Below are 16,911 nucleotides of genomic sequence, written 5' to 3'. Positions count from 1 at the left end.
CCGACTTTGGCGACACAGAGCGAGTGTTCTTATAGTGGAACTTATTGATCCAACAAAACTCATTTCAAGATACAGTGCGAAGTCTCCAAGATACTGCTCCTACTTCGCTCCCCCCCCCCCCCCCCCACCCTCCCGCCGCCCTCCCCCTCCCCCTCTGACTCTCTCTCACTCTCTTTCACTCCCTCGTCCCGCCCTCGCTCTCCCTCGCTCCTCCGCCCTGCACCTCCTCCAGTCCCGCTGTAATTCTGGTATCGTATCCAGAAGCATCCATGTCTGGGGGGGTGTGGGTGCCCGATACACTCGCGAACACACCTTCCCTCCCGCCGACGTGTCGCGAAATTACGGAGGTAAATACCTTCGTAAATCTATAGATACAGACAACATCCACCACCGTCGTCTACATTTTCCTACCGACATTCCCGGGATCTTCTTGCCGTTTTGCCTATACCTTACTCCTATGCGAGCAACCTACGACAACGTTCAGCTAGGAGAACAACCGGAAAGGAGTCGCAGCCCAGCGAAACGAGCAAAGCCTCGAAGATCGACCGCGATTTTCCCACATGGGCCTGCAGTCGCAGGGCGGGCGAATGCCAGGCTACCTACTAGCTGGAAGGACACTGCGCACGGCATCTTCGCGAAATGATAAATTCGAAACGAGATGAAGACAAAAATAAGCGAAAGGAAGAAATTGATGCGTGGAATGCAGGCGAGAAGTGGGCGTCACGACTGAAGCGCGTTAATTAAAAGACTTCGTCTAATTATTATGCATGAGGTAGCTACATATCTGGCGGGTGCAGGTTGCATGTACCTGCGTCGGAACACCTGACGGAAAGACGAGGGAAGGTCTGGGGAGGAACGGAGCGCCGAGGAAGATGGGGAAATATTCAAGAGATGCAACGTCTGACAAATTGAACGGACGTAGGTAGCGCGGAAGGATGGAAGACGTAGAGATGGTCGCGTTGAGAAGAATATCCACTCGGTGAAAAAAATTTGACAAATATGACCAAACGTGCGAGATTTGACCGGAATCCGTCACACGCTTATCCGCACTGCTGAAGGACGCAGATCTGGTAAATTATGTCAAAATACAAAAACCCCGACCCCTCGACCTCCCGGTCTGCAGTAATTTCGATTCAGAGATAGCCGGGTGGAGCAGGATGCCGGCTCGTTTGCTCCCGAAGCAATTTCGGTAGAGCCACCCCCGAAACAAACGAAAGTGCGTAAAACTGTAAAGTGTCTGCGGTCTGTTTCGCGGTAAGAACGTTCCGCGGTGGAAGCCTATGCCGCTACCTAGACTCTCGGCCCTCTCCCTTCAGGGAGGGTCGGATGCCGTGGAGTGGCGCGGCGGCCAGGGCGAGGGACAAGGCGCAGCGGGGCTGGGAGGAAAAGTGGGAAAGAGGGAAAGAGGGAAAGAGGGAAAGGGGTGGCGGTGGCGGCGACGGCGGCGGCGAAGGCGGGGGTCGGGTGGGGGGTGGAGGGTGGGGGTGGGGGGCGCCGGAGGAGATAGATGTATGTGGGATGGCCGCTCGATACAGCTCCAGCAACCCCCACCGGCTTCTCGAAGCCAAGCATCGCATCGCGAGGTTAAAGTGAGAAAAGTCAACCCAGTCGGTCCGTGGTCCGAAGAGTACAGGTGCCTGTGCCAGCTCCTCGGTTCTACGCGACTGGGATGCAAGGACCGATTGTCGAAAGGAAACCCGGCACCGATAGTGTCCCCCCCTGCCCCTCCCCCTTCCCCCTTCGTCACCCTCCACCGCAACTGAGTAACTATACACCAAGCCCGCAACTTCTTAATTGCGACTCCTAATTCCGCGCACACTTAAACGGAGCCGGGGTTTTAACTCGGCGTTCAAGAGCGAAACGAGATGATGAGCGACACTTGAGTCACTCGGAGTAAGAAGAAGAAAAGGAAAAAGAAGAGAACGAAGAGGAACGATACGTCGAAGAGTTACTTGCTCGACTATGCGCAGCTTTTGGTAGAGCTGACGCGTTTTTGAGATTGACTCGAAACGAGGCCGGAAACTCTGTCGATAAACCGTAGTCCCGGTTATGTTATACTCCGAGAGACTTTGGCGGTACAGGAATGGTGCCCGCGGCCAGAATCGGCGTTTGCATTAGAGTCCCTATCAACAGACTTTTAAGCCCACTTTCTCGAGTTGGCTGGCTTTCAAAATTCCCGCCCCTCCACGCCCCGGCTCGCCGAGTTGTCACTTGGCTGGTTATCCGGGCACTTCCGTCCCCTGCCCCCGACCCCCGGCCGCCGTTAACCCCGCTCCGCCCTTCATGCCCAGTGCATAAACATGCGAGGTGCATCCCGGCTAAAGAGAACCTTTATCTCCCAATCCCCCCGGCGGGGGGTGGGCGCGAAGCGTATGTAGAGAACTCCTTTCTGTCTGCACAGGATATTGTGATTTTAGCGTCTGTGTAATTATGGAAATTAGCGACATGGAAAGCCTAGGATAAAAGGGTTGATTATAATCCAAGCCGTAGAGCATCCCGAGGCCAGGCGTGTCGCGCTGCACGGCGATAGATTTAAACTAAAACGTACATTACTTACGATCCCACCCGCTACACCGTGTCGACCTTCCTCCCTTCTTTCCTTCCTTCCATCCTTCTTCTCCTTCTTTTTATTCTACAACCACTCGCCCCCGACGTATGGATTCGGTTCTCGAAAATGAAAGAAGGCGGAGAAAAGAGAGGCAAGCGAATTCTTCCGCGAAACGAAGAAAATAAAACACGGAAAAACCAAAAGTAAAACAGGCGGAGACAATTCATCGACAGAACACACTCGAGAAACTATTCATTCTAGCAATACAGTTCCGCGGTAATTACAAGAACACCTGTCCGACAGTTCATCTCTCTCCCGCTATAACCGCGGCTGCCCTCGATTCCCAAAGCCCAGGCTGCCTCCTCGGTTCTTCCCTCGCGGCGAGACTCCCGCGAACTTCTGATCGCCGGGCTCGTACCTTCGACGACGCAAATCATATTCAAGACCCTCCGGGGTCCCGCGGCAGTCGTACAAGGGACTCCTAGGGGATGCGACGCCGCTCGCGTCGACCTCCGGGTGCCCGTCGCGACCGCCACGTGGGCGGGTCTGCACCTGCTCAAAGCGATAACTCCTCGTCGACCTCGCCCGCGCCGGGACGTCACGTTTATTCACGTGGAGGGGCACACCTGGGGGGGTTGGAGGCGCGAACGTCGCCCGATCGTCGATGGCGGTGGTATTGGAAAACGTTCGTCGACGGGCTGCCTGGATGGTTCCACCCTCTCCCTCGGCCGCCCACCCCATCCCTCCACCCCCGGTGCCATCCCTCTCCTGCCGAGTCGTCCTCTTCCCTCTTCGACTGGCCGTTTTTCCTATCTGGCTATTGGACTGGCGCGTTCGCGCGGTGCTCTTAACCTATCGTACGATCGGATATCGACTATCGGCTCGCCCTCCCATTGGCCGAACACCGCGCCACCGCGCACGGTCGCCCGCGCGCAGTTACGACTGATTTGTTCCGTAAAAACGTCGATAGCTTCTATACCGCCGGACCCTCCTCCTCGCGGCCCCCGGCACCTCCTGCCTCCCTGCCTCCCTCCCGCGCACTCCTCCCCCTCTTCTCTCAGACGGCTCCTCGTTTTTCCTCGGTTTTTTTTCCCTTCCTTTTTTATCGGCGTCGCGCGCCGCTACCCTCGAGCTTTTACCGGGCGCGGGCGGGTGTCACGTCGAGTCGAAGAAATGGCCGGTGGACAATGCGACCAAGTGCCAATTGTTTCGCGGTGCAAGAGGGAGGCGAGAGACTGAAATTCTCGAATAATTGTCAACGCTTCTTTCATCTCCGCAAAGCTGAAGTCGAAGACCAGCCGTAGCCCTCGAATCACGGTCAAGGATCTTCTTCCCGATGACAAGGACGAGGGGTGGAAAACACGCCGCGGCTTTCGAGACCAGTTAGCTACCGCCGAGTGTCGATATCGCCTTTGGACCAAAGGTGCGAGCCGTCGACGAGTAGATTATAGACCTCCGGGAGAGGGGGAGGCGGGGGCACAGCCTCGCTGCAGGGACGAAGAGGACTGGGAGGAAATCGCGGCTGGGCGCAGACTCAATACCTCCGAACCGAACCCTCCGATAGGCGGGCGTTCGACTCCGAGGGTGGGAATAGATTTTCAATCAGACGAGGGTGAACCTGCCTGCCCTTTATACGCCCCCGACCTCCCGGCTACCGAACCGCTGCGCTGATCGCGGTGTCGAGGATGCTCTAGGTGGTGTTCGTGCAGAGAGCACGACCAACGCGTTCCGGAAGAGTGGCAGGGCGCGATATTGACCAGGCATCGATGCGCGCATCTGGGCGTAACCCGTGCGTCCGTTCGTCCTTCCGTCCGACACTCCGTCCTCGCAGTTCGTCCTCCCGCTCGCAATTGCGGCAACGACTGCGCCTGCGAATTCCCGACTACCACGCGACACGGGAAAAATCGAACTCAAATAAAGCGAAGGGCTTTTTATTTCTTTTCTTTACTCTTCTTCTTCTTCTTTTTCTTCTTCTTCTTCTTCTCGTGCTTTCGCTTCCTCTTTCACTGGGGTCGAAGCGACGGAGCTGGTTTATTCTTTCCTTCCAGCGCCTGCTGGGCTGGATCCTCCCCAAACTGATCATTCGCCATGAGTAATGTAAGTGTACGCGGAAATGGTCCACAATGTGCAGGACTTGTTGAAAAATGACTTTTCTCTAATTTCCTGTCCTTGATACTTTTCTGTAAGTTACACCGCGCACGCGGGGAGGTTAAGATTTTGAAATGTTGAAACTAACACTAAGTGATCGAGGCCCGCTCTTCGTTACAAAAGTAATCACCGCTCAGATCAAGCCAATGGTCGATCCAATTTCGCGTCCATGTTACTTGTGCAACTAAAAATCATGACGAGTTCGCCTTTATCAAGCGGGCCTATGTTACGAGCTTTCTGTTAATTACATCGCACAGAAAGAAAATTTGATCTGTATAGGTACGTCATCTGATAATTGTCAGAATTTTGTGAATCTCAAATGAGTCAGCGTAACTTCATCGACTTCCTGCTTCCTCTGTAATTATTGATTTAGAAGAACATCGACACAAATTTCTGCTGATTGAGGATGATACTGGTGCAGAAGCAGTGTTGAATTGTATTTGGTGATAAATAGAATTTAGTAACTCCGTAGATTAAACTTACAAAGCAGCATAATAGCAACAGCCGTGCAACTGAAGAGCATTATACTTTCTTGAGGTTAAAAAAGAGAATCACCTCTTAATGTCGGCAGTACCTACTACAGAGTGCACAGCGCCGCAGTGTTTTACCGAGGCTTGAATTGTAACAAAAACTTGAAGAGTCACGGCTTCAAGGTAGCTCGGGTTGAACCACGGCGGAAACCGTCTGGAAGAGAGATCCTGCAAGTGAAGTTGCTGAGGAAAAGGCGAGTGACCTCCTAAAGAGTTGTGACTCGCGGCGTTGAACGGTTAATGAGGGTTACTTTATCAATACACGGTGTCGAAATTTTCTCCGACAACACTACGTGCCGTATCGTTCCTAATCCTTTGAACGATAATTTGGATGCTGCACTGATGAGATTAGCGCTGGTTCCGGAACTTCCAATTTCAATGCAAGTTCGTACCTACGCGGAATCTTCTATTGTATGAGGAGAAAAAGGAGAGGATACGAAGCGAAGGAAAAGCCATTTTTGCACTCGCGTAATAACTCAGTAGTAATCTAATCCATAGAAGGATCCTCGCGGACGGCAGGCAGGCAGGCAGCGCTACTGTCAGCGATTTATAAAAGTATTTGTAGAAAATACAACGGGTCCAGGGGTGTAAAGCGTCGTCATCCACACATAGCAGTAAAACGTCGCGACGACGACGCAAGGACAGGGCATAACAGGGCGAAACATACCGAACATCCAGGGCGCAACGTATAATCTCGGATAGCGCGGCACCGTCCCGCGGAGCTGTAGCTGCTAACTTAGTTTGTGAAGTGCACAATCCCCGCGCCGCCACCCACCAGGGCACACGAATAATAATTCTTTGTTTCGCCGAGCTGAGACGTGTAAATACCGACGGGCTGGAGGCTGCCAACCAACGCGGCGGCGCGGGTGTGCGGAGGAAGCTGCGGCCGAGGGCGGGGGCGGCGGTACCTCTGCCATATTCGAGGAGCATGCTTCTGCCGCCCCCCTGTCCCCCTCCGACGGTGTCGCCGTGTCGGCACTTCGTTCAGAACGCAATGCCTAAATCGCTCCAACAATTCATCCGCCTGTAACCCGCGAGATCTACGAGCACGCGGCCGCGTCTTTCGAAAAGGTTGGAAACAACCAGCCAGCGCTCGTCGGCTATACCGTATTTCCTTTGTTTCTTGACCCCCTCCAAGAGGATTCGACTATCGTGGCACGCGAAGCCGACGCGTCGATTGAACGATTCAAAAAGCCGACAGAACGACTTGGCATCAATTATCTTCGATCGTGGAGAAAATAATTTGGAAATTGTTTTCTTTCTTTCTTCGTCAATTTAACGCTTTTTTTAATGAAGTTTTCGTGACCTACGCGAACCAAAGGCTTAATCTGTACCTTTTACATCGAGTTACACGTAGTACACCAGCAATTCTGCAACAGCGAATTTTTGTTAAATTACGCGTAGAAAAACTTGAAAATTTTTTTAAATATGATATGGTTATTTATTTATTTTTTGTTTTCTTTGCAAGAGGGTTAATCTCCGTTGAACTTATGAAATAAAATTCGAAATAAATAAATAAAAACCCCCGACATTTAATGAAATGTTCGTACCTCCGAATACGCGAGACTTGGTGTAATTACACCAAAATTGATGAGCGATAAACTATTCGCATTGCGAACTTTCTTCGGTGATATTTCCAGACACGGTGTAGGTCAAAGACCTGATTCGTCTTCCCTCGTATCGAATACTCCGGAGCGTTGTTCTCGAGCACGACTGGGTTTGAATTATCATTTTCTGCCACTCGGATCGTGCAGAAAACCGTTTCGGTTCGACGCCCGCGCGACGCTGGGCGACGTGACGTTTAAAAGAAGGAAATTTTATATCCCGTGACCGATTTACCGTTTTCTCCTCTGCACCTCCTCGACACACGCGATATTTCGGTCGTCTCCCTTGGATCCTCTATTTTTCAGTGGAAGCGAAGTAAATTGAGCAGCTCCAGTTGGCGACGCGGAGCAGTCTGGATCTGGGGAGGGCCTCCTTACGGCGCACCTCCACCCTGCTGCCACCCTGCTGCCACCTTCTTACCACCTTCGGCCGGGTGTATAGTGGTCGTGGGACGGCGATGGGGCGAGGTGAAGGTATTGATCTCAACTCTTGCTTTTTTCAACTTTTTATACGACCAGAGAACCACCACCACTACCCTCGCCGCCCTCGTAGTTTCCTTCAATTCCTCATTCCTCCGGCAGCAGTTCTTCGGCTCGACTTACGAGCGAGTCGGCCGCGGTCTCGGAGTCCGGAATTCCCTGGATTCCGCGCCGCCGCGTTTTCATGCAGGTCATACCTACTTTCGACATGATTTGCTCCTCGTTTGATTTCGCATCGGAATCTTATCTCCAAAGGCATCCACGATATTCAAGATAGTTCAACGACACCTGGTCGATATACGTGTTCCGAGGCAGCCGGGGCTACGTGCGCCATGGAACCCCCCCGCCACACATCCCCAGACACCGGCTAATATGTGCGGCTCGCACTTGTATTTCTGCGTCACAAAAAGTACGAGTGGAAAACAGAGCCGCGACAAAGGGATAAAACGGATGCGATCCTTGGGCTGCATACGTACGTATATGTATACGTATGCGTGTATATTGTACCACGCGCAGACCAAAGTTCACGAGGCAAGTATTAAAATTTAGCTTCACTGAGTAGCAACCGCAACGGACTCATTTCCCATCTGGAGAGATATCGCGTATTTATTTGTCTGCATCCTTGCCCTCTCCTCCTCTCCTCTCCTCTCCACTCTTCTCCACCCTCCCCTATCTCTCCTCGTGCCTCTTTCGGATGTACAGAAGCTGGCGGTCTAGCAGCTCCCTATCTACCTTTCCACCGTTTTCGTGAAATTAATATTTTCTCTCATATACTTTGCATATTATTGCAATATTCCGTAGCTATTACTTGCCTCCCGCGCTACACCTATTTCTCCGTTACTTCCACTCTCTTTATTCATCTCTTTAGCACCCTTCCGCACCGGGAGAGATCCTCCTCTCCGATTCAAAGTAGCATCTGGTTATCTGAGAAATTAAAGAGATTGCAACTCGGACCTTGCTTCCCGGCCGCGCCTTACGCTGTACAGATACGGATTTTCGAAATACGTACTCATTCCCGTAAACTTCGATGCAGTCAAATCTTGGCCGTGCAATACCCCGGCAAATTATACGAGATTCGGATTTGGAATGGAAGATGGAGTAAACGAAATGTTTGCAATCGATGAGTCTTCTCGGTGACAGTTCGCAATGCCTATCTCGTAATTCAGGCATTAAAATGCGGGAGCGCCGCTATTACTCTACTAGCTGGTACCGTGTAGAGGGCGTGTAGTGACGCCATCCGACGCAATTATATTTTATGCCTCCTGCCGCGTTCGTCGTGCTAGATGTATAAGTTAGGCCGAGTTTCGTTACTATAGATTTATAACTACTTAAACTTTCGCGATTTATTCCCGCTTATCGTCCGCCTGGATATCTACGGCTTTACTTATCACTTAGCGAATGCAAATCTAACTCCTCCCCCACCGCTTTAAATTAGACTAGCATTGATTTGTCGCCCTCCAATTTGTATTTATTATTATCATTGTTGTTATCATTATTCGGAATTCCTTTGCATCTTCTCGCTCGCATCTCCAGATGCCCACTTTTTATACGCAACGAAAGTATGTTTGTTTGATGAAATTTGAAAAGTCGGTTTCTGAAGAAGAGAAATTTTTTTTTATTCAACAACGATCGAACACTAAGGAAGAAAGGAAGAAAATTTATGCATATTTCCAAAGTAATGAAGTTTTCCCGTATTATCCTTCGAGGAGCGCGTTTCTTGCCGATCGGAAGAACTGGTTTAAGAATATTAATTACACACGAATTTCCGGTCTCCGCATCCCGAGTATTGCTAAGAATACCTAAGACTTCGTCCGTGTGAGTTTATCGCCAAAAACCACATCAGGGTTCCGAGCATTAAGCACTTCCGGCCTCTCGAGGCGCGTACGCGCGTATAATGTAGGTACGAGCTGAGGAGATGCAACGCGCGGCACGAAGGATCGCTGGATCTTTGATTTAAATATAGACGCCGGTATATGACGTGTTTCATTGCATTCGACGGTGCTTTGTGTTGACGAACCAGCCCTGTACCCCTAGGCTCGGCTGATCCGCCACCCCCCGAGTCTCAGGCCCGTTGCCAAATCGAGTTCAAAGGGCCAATCGGCATCCGTGACCGGGGGTCCCGTCTCGCTCTTCGCTTGATTCGCAACGTGATCTACGGGGGCATTTGTTTAATTAACTGGTAGGTACTAGAGAGACGTTTGGTTATCCGTAAGCGGCGGTGGGTAATAGGCTCGGTACAGCCGCCAACTCAAAATGGCTTTCAAGATTTATGCTAACACGCCGCGTTTCTTCGTCGATTCGACTCTTCCCGAACTGCCGGACCTCTCGCATGCGCTGCGGTGTTACATAGTAGATCGGTACCCGCTTGCCATTCTCTTTTGCCTTTTTTTTTATTCCCACCAGCACGGCCCGCATATCTTTCTCTTCCTGCTCCCTGCGCCCGATTCTATTCGGTCTCGACTCTCCGCCTAGTCCAATTATTTCGAGACCACTGTACTCCGACTTTTCTCTCTTCATGTTGCGTTAACTCGGTCGGTCGCGAGCAATTTCCCACTCGTATGATCGCTCGACGCTGCACCTTTCCGCCATTTTTCAGATACCCCTTTCTTCCTCAATCTTGAACTATATTGAAGTTTCAAATTTGTCGTTTTGCAGCACACGCATCCGGTAGAAACGTTCGCTGCTTCGTTTACTTTTTCTTTTTTTGTTTTTTCTCACACACACCGCGACACGCTAAACAAAAAAATTTTACCAAACGTACAACAGGTATATAAAATTCATCCTACTATATGTATGTACGTATAATACACATACAACTTCACCGGTGAAAGGAAATCTAATTTTTCCAGCGCAACGACGTGAAACGATCATTTGAAATATCACATGCGTCCAAACATTGGGGGCTACAAAAGACCGGACGGGGGATATTTTATAAATATGACACGGGTTTCGTTTGTGCAGGGGTTCAAGGGGTGGGGGGTACAGGACGAGGAACAGTCCGGGAAGGGCGGGGGGTGGGGGAGGGGTGGGGGGAGCCGGAGAAGAGATTAATTTACGGTAGAAGATAACGAAGAACACCCCAACCCCTCCTACAGTCCGCTGTCACGATTTGATTGTGTCTCGTCGTGGTAATAAATGTATTTCTACTCCTCACACCGTCGAGTGTACCCCGTCCACCGCCCCCAGACGCCTACCGGCGTCCCCCGGTGCTTCGGCCCCCCGTTTGACCGACCGGCGCAGCGTCTCCTCTTCCGAGCAGTAAAATATACGCGTATGCACGTGTTGTATATCTGTATATTGTTGTTTTTGTAATTAGTCATTCGACGAAACGCGTCTCGTAAAGAACTAAAATATATCTTCCCGATCCCACCAAAAATGTTATTTCTGTCTGCGCTGCGTATCCACGCGAGGGGTCGAGAGGTGTCTTCGATTAACTTCCCGCTCCTTCGACTGAAGCAGTTGGTAATTCGAAAGACAAGAATGCGCTTCACTGTAATACATACCTGTAACGTCGCGAACGACGTCGAGCGATTCGGTATGCGATTGCGGCGAGGTTGGCTGGACCATTTCGCCTCTTTGTACGCGCGGGAGGATTCCGAAGTGCCACATGCGTACAAGGGTGTTTATTTTCATTCATTTAACACCGATATTAATGCACGCCGCGGCGAAAAACGAAGCTCGCAAAACCCTGTTTATCTAAGCCGTTAGCCGCGTGGAAGACTTGGAAGTACCGCAAGAAGTTGGAGACGAATAAGCTTCGGACGATCGTTCGTTATTTTCGGATCGGAATTATCGGGATTACCGCCTTCGTACGGATCGGACACTGCGGCTCGTGCAAAGCGGGTGGCCTCAATGCACTGCCAACACCCAGAACCGGGAACCAGACGTAGACAGGTGGTGGGTAACGGCTCAAGAGCGAATAATCGTTCCTTCGCCAGTACTCGCAATAGGAAAGTAGGTGCGTTCCTTTTGATCCCCGACTCAACTAACACCAATAATAAACCAACTTGAAAAGCCTTCACAACCAAAGGCGTACGGAAAACCTCCAGCTGTCAATCCCCGCCGACTCTACGAGCACGGGTTTTTGAACATTCCAAGACTGTTTTTCACGTTGATTTAGGTGCCTAAACGGCTTCTGATCGCCCACCTAAAGGGAACGGTGAAAAAGTGTCGGGCGTATTCGTCCGATGACTGAGAAACGTCGTTGCAGTATATTATAATGCGTTTTTAGCGGGAGGTATCTTTAGATCGGAACCTTCTCTCAACACCCACACTGCTGCAGTTCTGACGCCGCGAGAATCATAACTCGGTGGGCAACAAAACCCGGAAGTTATCCAACCCGAAGATACCGAGCGGCTAAGATCCATTGTAATTTATGGTCGATGCCCGGCGGTATAAGCAACCCCTGCAACGTTCCCACCTACGCATAGATCCCGTATTTAATCCATCTCCCCGCTGCAGCGGCGTCTTCAGACTTATGCCGAAACTTGCACGGCGCTCGGTGATTATTTACGAGTGTCTATATATCCCGGAACTGTCAAGACGATGTTGCAATTACTACGCGTAGTTCGAATTCGTCACTCATCTAATTATCACCCCGAAACCCTGGGATGTGTGTATATTCCGGACGCTGACTAAATACTATACACCTAGCGATGGCTACGAACAATACCGAGGTTCAAATCAAGTCGAAAGCATGGGGATTAATACTTTTGCAAACACTCAAAGTCTCCGGACGCTTAAAACAAAGTTCAAGCGAACCGTAAAGGAGTTAAGAGCGTGCCCTGGTCGATTTCGACGTTGTCGCATACATGTCCAAATACCGAAGTTTTGACGTTGAAATAAAAATGCATTGGAGTGTTTTTGTTCAGAATTGGACTGTTAAGCCCTTTTTCGCGTTTGAGATAAGTGAACTTCGATATTTGGAGATATACACGTCAACGTCGAAATCGATCAGGTCATTCCCTTGAGACGCGTTGCCAGAAGGGCGCGTCTAATCGAGTTGAGATGGTTCCGCGCGAGACGAGCTTGCAAACATGTTCGTGCAAAATTTCTATTCTTCGCTATACCAACATAATCTCGGGACCGGGGCATTCCAGGAATAGGTTGTCACAACCGGTGCCAATGCAGCCACTAACCTATAACTTATTTCACGAATCGTTTGATGTGATGTATTCGATCCAATAATATCTACCAACGGCCCTGCAGGACGGGCAGGACTCGTCTTTCAGGCCAGGCGACGCGCTCACGGAGCCCGGACGCAATTCCAGTCGGAAAAGCTGATGCGCCGATGCACGCGTGCCTTTTGCCTCTACACCCGGTGCACGCTTAACCCCCGCTGTAAGCCACAGTTCAAAATCCAAGGTGGTATTTAGTTCGAAAGCTGGTTAAACCACGAATGGTATTTTGGCACGCTAGCGGGGCTCATCTCTCTTGCCGGGCTCTCTTCTGCACATTCTGCCAGTTCGCGCCAGCGACTCTTGCGAATCGATCATCCGTTCCATATCTCGTTTTATTCACCCGCCCCCGTCGTCGTTCTCGCCTGTCGTATTATGTCTACGACAAGAACGTCGCGTCTGCACACCGTCTCAGCTCTCTTTGTCGCGAATATAACCATTCGTGCCAAGTGCTGCAGCGGATCACCCGCCGACGCGCATCCACGCACCCAAAGTAAATGAAATCTCGATTTCTGACCCCGGTCTGCAGTCGCCCTCTCCGACGACGTTCCTTCTCGTTGTTTTCGCCGCGCCGAATCGACGGACGATTCTCGCGGACTTGCGAGGATCGACACGAACGTTGAAAAAATTGGGTCTGGGAATTAACCTTCAGAAACGGTCGCTAAGAAAAAACGCAAACAAGTTTCATACTTTCCAACATCGTCAGTTTGCCGTTTCCTCGTAAACATGATTTATCGCCAGATTCCATCTTTCGAGAACTGTCGAAGAATGCCAATGAAGAATGTTGTTCGTGCAATTTTCATTGCTGAAGTTTGCCGAATTTTTTCGTATCAATTCATCCACTGCGTGGTGGGGACCGTGAATTCGTTCACCCACTGACCGTTACCCCTCATCGTTGGAGCTCGATGCCTTACGCCGTGAGAAATAGCGGGGTGTTTAAACTGTGTTAAGATATCGGATGAAGGTTCGCGTTGCGCCGTGGCATTTGCTCCCGAAAGAGGTCGAGACGCGCACGCCGCTGGCCGCCTGAGTCATCTTGAACTGTCACCAGCATCCACGGAACACAACACGGGGGAACCGGCGTGGAGCTGGACTGGCGCCAAAACAATTGGTAATTTATTTTTCGGTCAATTTTCCGGGAATAATACCGACGCGATGGATCGCGCCGAATCTCCTCGGCTATCATCTCGCATACGCAGAAAAATCCCACCCTCAATTTTATGGGAATAGAGCTCTGAGATTGTTCGAGGATTCGCGTTGTGCCGTGAATAAAAATTCCGTTGAAATAAATTTTTGCGAAATTCTTGAATTACGACGCGTTAGGAACGCGATTTTTAAAATTTCTCGTAAATACGTGATCCGAGTCTCGGGTGGTTATTCTATATTTAGACGAAGCAACGCGATCGAAATAAGCTTAAGGCTTACGGGTTGAGGCTTCGTGGACACAAAGCCAGATCGCTTTGGCATAAGTCAAAACCTCTGGTATGCTGCACGCACATGGCGGGCTGCGGTGGAGCTGGTTCACTCACTGTTTATTTCTGAGTCAATTAGGTTCCTCTATTTGCGCGGCGATCTTCACAAGTAATTACGCGTCTGTTAATAGCCAACGACACCTACCAGACAGGTGGCCAAGCGTGGAGGAGCATCTTACGACTCCGAGGCTGCCGGATGCGTTTCCGCACTTCACAATATCAATACGAGCACCAACTTCAAGTAGACCTCCTCGACGCCGCTCGGCTTGCACCGCCGATGAGTGCGGTGCCGAGTCGATGGGTATGGTGAATTTTCACCAAAGTCGAGTTGTCCTGTTCGCGGGAAATTAATCGCGGCTCTCGGATAAATGATTTGTTAACGGGATCCATTTGTCACCGAGATTCCACGCATAGTCGCTCTAAACGTTTCACGCTCCGCCAGACTAGTGCGATTGTTTCTTTACTCTGGCTAGATACCTCTTGCAATTGCGACTGACCGTAGACTGCTCTCCATTGGTGGAAGTAAACAGGTAGCTATTACACTTCCGCCGGTTCGAAATACGGGGCGGTAATTCTCTTCGCGTCGAGTGGTTACTTCGCACGATTTTTAGCGACGCAGCATGCGGCGCGAATAAGACTCACAATTTAATCAAAATGAATTAATGGTCGGCAGTAATTTTCCGGTATAAGCAACACTAACGTCCCGCTGAATCCGCACGGCGTACCGAAGCTACATGTACAGTTGTATACAAAGAGTTTAAAACAGGCGACGTTGTGCGATGTCAGTGACCGTATAAAAAATACTTTCTCAACGACATCGCAGACGACGCAAACAAATGCGTCGATGAATAACCGAGTCATTTATTTCTAGAAACCATCCATCTTTCCCCGCGATGGCGCGCGATACTCTGCAAACTGTATCGCGGATATAGGCAACTCAACCGCCAAACTACTCAAAATAACTTGAAAATTTTCGCCTTCTTAAGGAGACCGAGCTGCGAGACTCGAGCAAAGCCTTTTCATCCCCTCTTTGCGTCCGCGTTTCCATCTGGTAACTCTGCGCAGAATGCGTCCAATTAATGCTCTCCTTTGATTTAGACGCAGACGATTGATAGAGGGAGATAGATTTCGCCGGCCATTTTTCAGATGCCCTGCCACCCGAGGTATTTGAACGCATAATTTGAGCCCGAACGAAAAAAGAACTCGACTTTTGGCAGAGCCTGGAATACCATTGAACTGTCGCTAGTTGTACGCTGCACGGTGATTATATTTAAACTGCATTTGCTCGCCGACGTATATGCGGCGTGGATCTCCAACAGTTTGGGCATATCGTTACTCGAGGGGAAAAAAATTGATTAAAACTTAGGGCAATTTCTTTTCTTTAATGAAAACCCGGCCGTCGACTACCTCGTGAGTGGGTGCTTTCAAACTGTAGCCGCCATAGCGGAGATCGAAGCGGTTGATAGACGTAGATATATAAGTCATTCCTCAGCCTCTCCGACGATCCTCCCGATCCGATAACCGCGTGCGGGTTGTCGTATAAGTATAGAACTGCTTACGGTAAAAAAATTAAACATCAGAAACGTTCAGAAGCAAATATAAATGGTCGTTCTTCCAAGAGGGGAATAAATAGACGTTCCATCATATGGCAGCTGTCTACACCCGGGCACGCTAAATCAAAGAGGTGGGTTAAAACTAATAAGTAACGGCAGTACCGACGGGTATAACCGCGGCGTGCAGTGGCAAACGAAAATTCGTTCTCTTTTCTGGCTTCGGGATTATTTTCTCGATTTCGAAGCTGCTCCACCGGTATAGGAAAAACCAGAGCGCGATACAAAACCGAAAATAAACTCGCCCGAAGACCTTAATCGATTCTCCGCGATCCAGGCGAAGCAGAAAGACGAGAAGAGTGAAACAACACCGAGTCTTAGCCCGACGAAGACTGCGGCGTATTGTGCCAAAGCCGCGGTTTCCCTGCATTGTCTATCGGCGACGGAAACTGACGGAGCAGCTGGTGCAACGTCTCCTCGCGGTGCCTGATCGGCGGTACGCACGTGTCACCGGGTGACGCGTACTCGGACGGAGACCCTGGCACGAGGCCCTGTCTTGCCACCATGACCATCGATTTTTACCACGGACACACAGCTGAAGTCTGAAATCATCAAAATGACTGATCGCCCCGAGGAAGAGCGGGCAGCACGGGTCACACCCACCTCATCTTTTCGAGCGTAAGTATCCCCCGCTTATACACACACGTATGCTAAATATACACCCTTTTAAATATAGAAGCAAGTATTCGAAAGCCGAAGAGATATTCCCTTCTGATGTCTGACTAATTGCCGCGCGTATCGGCCGACTCGCGGCTTTCGCATCGCCCTGCAGCTGCGATATTTGTCGCGGAATTCCTCATAATCCTCACTCCCTGCATCCGGTTTCGAAATACCCCGGATCTCTGTTTACCTGTGGCAGAGGAGCCGCGGTATCGGGGCCAGAGATGCGATCACGGGAAATATTTCATTTCTTATACGCCCCCGTTCAAAGACTCCAGGAAACTCAAGTTTGTAAGCAAATCTTAGCGAGAAATATTCCGACTCTACTCGCCGGATCCGGCGCTCCTCACGCTGCGGATGTTATGCTGATGCGATATTTCCCTCGCCGAAAAAGAACCGATGCAAAAGACTCGGAGTATCCTCGGACGGAACCGCGGGCCCGGATGGCTACGACAGCCTTTTCGCCGATATCAAGCTTCCCCGTATTCCCTAGAGAAGGGAGTTCTTCCGGTTACTCCGCCGAGTCGGAAGAGCGTCATCGCCGAGCAAGAAGACTGCCTGGCTCTGTAGCGCCGAAGATCACGGTGTATAGATATTCCACATCGACACGGTGATTCACTCGGTCGTTAACCTATTTCGAAGACGACGGGGCAGATTCCGATTTCCAGGAAATCCCCTTTTG

This window comes from Neodiprion pinetum, chromosome 3 (genome assembly GCF_021155775.2).
Source record: "Neodiprion pinetum isolate iyNeoPine1 chromosome 3, iyNeoPine1.2, whole genome shotgun sequence".
In the NCBI taxonomy this organism is placed as follows: domain Eukaryota; kingdom Metazoa; phylum Arthropoda; class Insecta; order Hymenoptera; family Diprionidae; genus Neodiprion; species Neodiprion pinetum.
This window is presented reverse-complemented; position numbering follows the sequence as displayed.